This window comes from Phyllostomus hastatus, unplaced genomic scaffold (assembly GCF_019186645.2).
Source record: "Phyllostomus hastatus isolate PE091 unplaced genomic scaffold, TTU_PhHast_1.1 phas_scaffold_28, whole genome shotgun sequence".
NCBI classification, from domain to species: Eukaryota; Metazoa; Chordata; class Mammalia; order Chiroptera; family Phyllostomidae; genus Phyllostomus; species Phyllostomus hastatus.
This window is the reverse complement of record NW_025334022.1, coordinates 568,589-576,953: the sequence shown is the minus strand read 5'-3', so window position 1 is coordinate 576,953 and position 8,365 is coordinate 568,589. Positions and strand designations below refer to the sequence as shown.

The following is an 8,365-nucleotide window of genomic DNA, read 5'->3' as shown; positions in this document are numbered from 1 at the left end:
GTGAAAATAATATCTTACAGAGTGAAACATGTCACTCTCATCCTTTATATTGACATTGAATGAATACTCAGTAGTGATTCTAGTGATGAACATAGAGACTCTTTGGTTTTTCTGTTTAGTGGTTCCTAACAGGGAATAGAATAGATAAACATCTCTGTTCTCCATCTTGTTTTTCTATTTTATGATTTTGATTGTACTCTCTTCCCATACCAAACATCCAACTGTACTTGTTTCTGAGATCACAAGCTATTGAAAGAGTCAGGATGGCAACATTGTCGATGAGAAAAATGTGTGTGTGTGTGTGTGTGTGTGTGTGTGTGTGTGTGTTGAGAGAGAGAATGTAATAGCTTGAGAATGAGAAATAACATGAAACAACCATTGTGTCTAATTTGGAAATTTTCAAGAACTACAACAAACAGTTGTTGGTAATCTTTTAAAGTGTTTTCTAGTTCCTTTTAAAAATTTGGAAATAAAATTTTACTAGAAAATTATGAATTTCCCCATATTTTCCATCTCATTTATTGGCAATATTATTCTAGTCACTCAAGCTACAAAGTTAATTTATTCTCTCTTCTTATTTATCAACTTTCACTGGTAATTTCTATCAATTCTGTCTACAAAAAAATCTATCTCAAAATCATCCCCTTAACTATAGTAATACATAAAATATGACCTCTGATTTCCAGAAAACTTAAATATACTACGGAAGAGATAGAATGCCATTAGCCAGACCATTTCTATCCCATAAAGTTCTACCAGACAACATTTTGCATACTTTAATTTCAGAACAAAATAAAAATACACAACAACAATCAAACCCAATGTCAAATGAGAAGAGAAGGCTTGAGGCCCTTGTAACCTGCCTTAGGCAATGACAGGAGAAAAAACCCACTAAACAGAAGAGGAAACCAGGTGGGCCAGGGTCACTCAGGCCTGCTGGGGAAGTCATGAAGACAGTACACAGAGGACACAAGGTCTGCAGGTAGAAACTTCTAATCTAGTTCTTCCAGGTGAGAGGCATCCTTGTCACCCTCAAGGAGGGGGATCTCACCAGGAACAGCAGCATTGGGTTCTTCTGCTGTCACTTTATCTTCATCAATCCCTAGACCTAGCTTGATCATGTGATAGACGTGGTTGGAGCGGGTCTGTGGATCCTCATGTGAGAAGCCAGAAGAAAGCAGCAGTTTCAAACAGCAACATCATAAGGTCCTTGACAGCCTTGTTATTCTTGTCTGCCTCTGCCTTCTGTCATAGAGTCCCCACAATGGGGTGGACAGGGTTAATATCCAGGTGCTTTTTGGTCATTATGTAACCCATTGTAGAGTTATCACAGAGTGCCTGGGCTTTCATGATATGCTCCATATTAGCTGTCCAGCCATAAGTGCTAGTCACAATACAGCAGGGTGAAGACATGAGCCTATTGGAGATTATCACTTTCTCAACCTTCTTATCCAAGATCTCTTTCATGAGTTTGCAGAGATTCTCAAACTTGGCCTTGCTCTCTTCCATTTTCTTCTCATCTTCATCCTCGGGTAGCTCCAGGCCCTCTTTGGTAACTGAGACCAAGCTCTTCCCATCAAACTTCTTGAGCTGCTGTACACAATACTCATCAATAGACTCCATCATATATACTACCACCTCAAAACTCTGCTTCTGTACTCGATCCACAAAAGCAGAGTTGGCAACTTGCTCTTTGCTCTCACCAGTGATGTAATAGATGGACTCCTGGGTCTCCTTCATGTGAGAGACATATTCCAAAAGAGAAATCATTTCACCCCCAAACTGGGAGGTGTGATAATGCAGAAGCTCAGAAAAGCATCACCAGTTAGTTGAGTTCTCATGGATTCCAAGCTTTAGGTTTTTAGAGAATACCTCATACAATTTTTTATAATTCTCCTTGTCTTCCAACAGCTCAGAGAAGAGCTCAAGGCACTTAACAATGTTTTTATGGATGACCTTCAAGATTTTGCCCTGTTGGAGCATCTCTTGGGGGATGTTCAGGGTCAGATCCTCAGAGTCAACCACACCATGGATGAAGTTGAGGTACTCCGGTATCAATTCATCACAGCTGTCCATGATGAACACATGGTGGACATACAGTTTGATGTTGTCATTCCTGTTGTTCTCAAAGAGGTCAAAAGGAGCCCCATGGTGAATGAATAACAATGCCCTGAATTCCAACTGACCTTCTATAGAGAAGGGTTTGACTGCCAAATTGTCTTCCCAGTCATTGGTAAGCCTCCTATAGAACTCTCCATATTCCTCCTGGGTGATGCTATCAGGATTTCTGGTCCAAATGGGCTTGGTGTTGTTCAGTTCTTCATGATCAATATATTTCACCTTAATCTTCTTAGGTTTTTTTTTCTTATCCTTAGCATTATCATCCTCCTCATCTGAGCCCACCTCTTCAATCTTGGATTTCTTCTCATCATCTTTACCTTCCTCTTCTTCCCTTTCTCTTTCTCTGCTTCATCACCACTGATTTCTTTCTCTAGTTGCTTCCTCAAATAAAGGGTGATGGGATAACTTATGAACTGTGAGTGCTTCTTCACCACTTCTTTGACCTGCCTCTCCTAGAGGAGAGCACTCTGGTCTTCTTTAAGGTGAAGGATCACTTTGGTGCCCTAGCCAATGGGCTCACCATGGTCAGCTTGCACAATGAAGGAACCCCCAGAAGAAGACTCCTAGGCATACTGTTCATCATCATTGTGCTTTGTGATCATTACTACTTTTTCTGCCACCAGGTAGGCAGAATAAAAGCAAACAACAAATTGCCCAATCATGTAGATGTTCACACCAACCTGAAAAGCCTCCATAAATGCTTTTGTACTAGATTTAGCAATGGTTCCCATATTATTTATGAGATCAGCTTTGTTTATGCCAATGACTGTGTCTGCCAGAGTCAAAGTGTGTTCCTGAGGATTAAGGATGATGTCAATTTTCATTTCTTTACCACCGTACAACTTGGAAGGGTCAGTAATGCTCTCATAGTGTATCTTGACCAAGGCATCAGAAGCATTACTGATGAACTCCCAAAGGAATATTTCCTTGTTAGAGTAGAAGATATTGATGATGAGAGACATGAGTTAGGCAATTTCTGCCTGGAAAGCAAAAGTCTCTACCTCCTCCTCTCCATGGCGTACTTCCTCAGGCATCTTGAAAGTGAAGAGATGCAAGTACCAGAGAGCAGGGACTATTTTTGGCTCACACACCACAAACTGCATGAGCAGGGTTGACTCAAGAGACAAGAATTGTGTTTTAATAAAATAAAGAAAAAATCACTTTTGGGATAATGGAATAATTAATTTTAATGAGAATTTATATGATTCTCATAAGAACTATGATCATGTAACAATATAAAATGTTATAAGAATATATGCACATATTTATATGTGTATATATACAGAAATATATATAATAATTCTGTGTGCTGTGTACAGAAAAACATTGATTAACCTGACATCAATCAGCTGTCTTAAGAATGAAGAAAAAATCACAAATTAAAGCAACACTGAAATAAGTTTAGAATCAGTACACATTTAAGCCCATCTCATTTCCTACTTCAGCATAATTTACAAACCTTTTCATGGTCCCTCTAAAGCACTGTAAGATCTTCAGACATCAATAACACTAATTACATTTGCTAAAGCAAAAAGAGGGACAAATATTAGTTTTCATATAGTTCTCAATAGTACAATGTTACCCAAAATATTGCAGAATAACCTCAATTAATATGACATTTTAATTAAGTAAAACTCACACCCTGAGTATTATACTTAATGCTTATGAATCTATGCTTATATGTCAATATGTCATGTGTCATAATGCATATATCATCAAATATAGTGTGAACATTTAAAAATATTTGAACCAAAACAATATCTCCAGTGTGTTTTCAGAAATAAATTTCAAACTATCAGAATCAGTATCACTTACAGAAATACTTAAATGCTATTATCAATAATCATCTTAGAGTTTAAAACAATGAAAACAAGGGAAATGCCTTGGTGAAGAGAGGCTAGCATGAATTAAAAGGAGCAAAAACTGTTTTGGACTTTTTTAATATGTCCTCAGACTAGGTTTGTGAATTTCTTCATTTCACATCTAATTGAAGTGATTCCTATTTATCTCTAAATTTAAAAATGACTATGGTGGAATCTAAGTTTTTTTATACTGTTTTGACTTCTTTTTTAAAGTATATTTTATTGATAATGATATTTCAGTTGTCCCTTTTTTTCTCCCCTTTATACTCCTCCATCCTGCACCCTGCCTCCCACCAGCATTCCCCTACTTAGTTTATGCCCATGGGTTGTACATATAAGTCCTTTGGCTTCTCCATTTCCTATACTATTCTTAACCTCTCCCTGTCCATTTTGTACCTACCATCTATACTTCTTATTCCCTGTACCTTCTCCCTCATTCTCCCTCCACCCCCTTCTCCCTCACAACCCTCCATGTGATCTCCATTTCTGTGATTCTGTTCCTCTCCTAGCTGTTTGCTTAGGATTGTTTTTGTTATTTTTAAAGGGACTTATCTAAGAAAAAAAGATGATCAAAAACATGAACAGTAAAATGACAACAAACTCACAACTATTGACAACTGAACTGAAAGCAAAAAAAAAAAAACCCAAAACCAAAAACAATCTATTTTGACTTCTTATAGTGTTCTTTTAATGGTTTTGCATGAGAATGAGTTTAAGTATGCTATACCTTTTCAACAATAATGTGATGATTCACTTGGAAGACCAGTGTTATGTACTCAATAAAGGATACCTAGTTTTCTATGTCAATTTGCCAACCAAGTGGTGAAAATATGTGGCCATCCTTATAGTCTATAGAATACTTTTTACCAAATTCATTTTTTAAACTACAAGAACAAGAAAGGGGAATCAGTTTTGCACTTCATATTAGTTTTACACATATTACATTTAGATTATGAAAGAGCATATATATTGTTATCTATTGAGAGAAAAAGGCAAAAACATAAACAATAGCAATAAGGGGAAAAAAAAAACATAATTTGGACTCCCATAAAGTCATAGTTGGGGATTAGCTTTAAGAATCAACTGTTAAGCAAATAGAGAGTAAATATTAAATTAGATAAAGAAAAAAATAAGGAGGAAGGCAGTAAATAAAATGGAAAGAATAAGGAAAAGGAAATGTATTAAAGGAGAGTGTTTTGGGAAGGAATAGAGCTCATACTATGTGATTTGTCCAGAAGGAGATGGCTTGTGATCTTAGCACCATTTCAATAAAATAATATAGAATGAGTCTAGAATGTAGTTTGATAAAGGTGAAGAGAAGGGGACTTGGCAGATGAGGGGAGGTGGCTGGGGAGGAAAAGGGAAGTGTTTAAAGGTTGTTTTTTTTTTTTTGTCTAATGCCCCAGAAGTAGATGTGTAATAAACATGCACTAAAGACAAATGTTTGAATGAAGGAGACATGCATACTTCCCATGTAATACCCACATTTCTTAGCCAAATGCTGGGTACAATGTAATTGGTTGATTAAAACAAGAGAAAGGAGAGGCTTGAAGAGACTTAAGGTGTGAAGACAAAAGATCTTATTTAAGAATGAAGTAGGAGCCGTGGTTTTGTCCAAATTGTGCTTGGAGATGATAGAAGTCTATAACTTGATTGAAAACATGGACATTTTCTTGTATCTTTTAAAACTAACCATTTCTAATTCATTTTTAACATTACCTCTTCCACCTTTTGACGCTGAAGGAAAATTGGTCATGTTTCAATCACATTTTCTGTCCTCAAAGAGTTTCTTATTCTTTCTTTCCCAGACCTGGTCACACATGACATTGATGAGACTAAAAAGAAAATGCCAACATTTCTACCTGATGTTTGTACACGTCTGTAACAGAACACATCATCTGTATATTGTATTGAGTGTTTACCACCCCAAGTCAAGTCTCTTTCCATCACCATTTTTCGACATTTACCTTCTTCTCTTTCCCCTACTCCACTTCACCTTTGGTGATCACCACCTTTGTCTGTGTCTATGAGTTTTGTTTTGTTTTGGCTTAATCCCTTCAGTTTTTTACAAAATTTAGAGGGTATAAATTAACCCACAAAAAGACATAGTTTACATTTGATTTTTGAAAATTCTATGAGGTCCTCATAGTGATACCAAAAATTATTTTCTCTAATCCTGAAGAGAATAAATCTGACACTGAATGTTTTTTTAAAAATCATAGAATACAGTCAACTGAGATCATTCTTGTCTGACTTTTTATAATAAAGAATTTAATAATTGAATAAATAATAATATATGTAGAGGTTTAATTTTGTCAGCTTTCACTGTTCAGAAATTACAGACTCAAAAATCATCCCTCTGGTTACTATAGTCACTGAGGTTTCAGCAGATGGCTCAATCAAAGGTGAATTAATCAAAAATGCTCAGATTAGTCCTGGGAAGACAATGTTAATGTGGCATGAATTTATAACATTTTGGGGGGAATTTGTAATTCAAAAGTTATCCTTAGGATGAATAAATATTGCAGAAATTTTCCTTTCAACTTCAAATGTACTATAATAATTTTCTAAGAGACAATTGTCATACTTGTTTAATTTTTTCTGATTATGATTAAATAAAATGATAATTCCTTATGATTTTAATAAAAACCTACTAAGTTATCCATTTATTATAATCAATGAAATTAAAGGCTGCTCTTGTACCAGTCAACAGAGGATCTGCAAACACGGACATTTGAAGTAGTTGTTTAAAAATGTAAAGCTCATTTTGAAATTTATCCTATGAATTTAAATAAATTCAAGCCTTCTATCTTCAAGTTTCAAGTCATAATTTATTCTACAATTATGAATTCACAGAACTCCTAAGGCTGAAAATTATAAGTGATCAAATAATCCAGTCTTTTGTCTTCAGATGGGTCTATATTTAACCCACCTCACAAATTTGATAATTGATGTTCTTTAGAAAAAAATTCCAGGAGAAGCAATTTCATAACCTTTCACTATTTAGCAATCTGTTCTCACAGAAAATGTTATTTTATATTAGGCAAAAAAGCCTCAAGCTAAGAGACTTTAATTGAAATAACTAATACTTACTAAGTACCTATGTCACAGGATAATGTAATACTACCAGCATACTTAGTGAATCTTTCTTTGCCTTGTTTGAGAATGCACAGCTTTCTGATAGAACTGGATGCTTCCTTATAGTGTGCTATGAAGTAATCTAACAGTTCTGAATATGCAATTGTATATGTTGGGTGACTTTATTATTTCTTCTCCAAACAGATATGCTTTTGAAAGTGAAAGGCAGGGGGCCTTAACTGGAGGGGACTGGGTCTCTCCTGGGCATTTCTTATTTTCTTTTGATTTGAGAGAGGGAGAGTCATTAATTTGATGTTCCACATATTTATGCATTAATTGGTTGATTCTTGTATGTGTCCTGAATGGGGACTGAACCCGCAACCTTGGCATATTGGGGTGACATTCTAACCAGCTGAACTACCCAGCCAAGGCCTCCTGGGCATTTCATTACACCTCTTAATAAGGTTATTATTCTATATGAATGAAGGTCTTAGTGCTATTGCTGTCATTTTTTTCCCCCAACCCAAGAAAGGTAAGTAGTTGTTTAAAAATATTTAACTGTTCCTCTTATACTTAGAATTAAAATGAAACAAATGTTTTCTCTTTATTTGTATTTACTAAAGGTTTCTGTTCATTTTTACATATTTCATGAGTGATGAATGTTAAATTTAGTGAGACTTAAACAAGATTAACTCCTGAAATCTACAGTATATAAGATCTTAAGTTTTTCACAGCAAGACCCACTCCATTTTCCTAAAATACTTTAGAAACAAAACAGCTTCAAAATTGACAGAGTTAAAAGAGCTACCCAAATCACTCCATGATAGTAATAGCAGACATTGAGAGAATCTGTTTTAGTGGGCACAGTGCCCCCGGAATTTGAAGCTGCTTTTTCTATAGGTGGTAGCAGACTTGTCCCTGAATTATCTTAGCATAAGCATCCACATAACAGAATAAACTGAAGGCTTTTAAACAGCAGAGATCATGGAGCAAACTATACGGTATATGTCTGTGTTGGAGACCAAAGCCAGCTGATTCACAGGACTGAAAACTTTAATAGCACTTCCATGTATTCAAATGTTTATTGCTTGCTTATTGTGTGCTAGGCACTCTGCTGTATGTGGAGCACATAGACAAGGCTTTTGCTCTCATGGAGCTTACATTCTAGCAAGAGGCACAGATAATAACATTTAAACCAATATGTAGGATAATTTCAGATAGTAAGAGTTGCTATAAATATCTGAAATTTCCCTGTCTATGTTTTCTGCTAGAACTTTTATGGTGCCCAAGCTTATGTTTAAGCT

General features: G+C 35.7%; 1 pseudogene; it reads right to left on the bottom strand.

Moving 5' to 3' along the window:
• Positions 1-992: 992 nt before the first annotated feature.
• Positions 993-3,155, bottom strand: LOC123805203 (annotated as a pseudogene).
• Between the last annotated feature and the right edge of the window lie 5,210 nt (positions 3,156-8,365).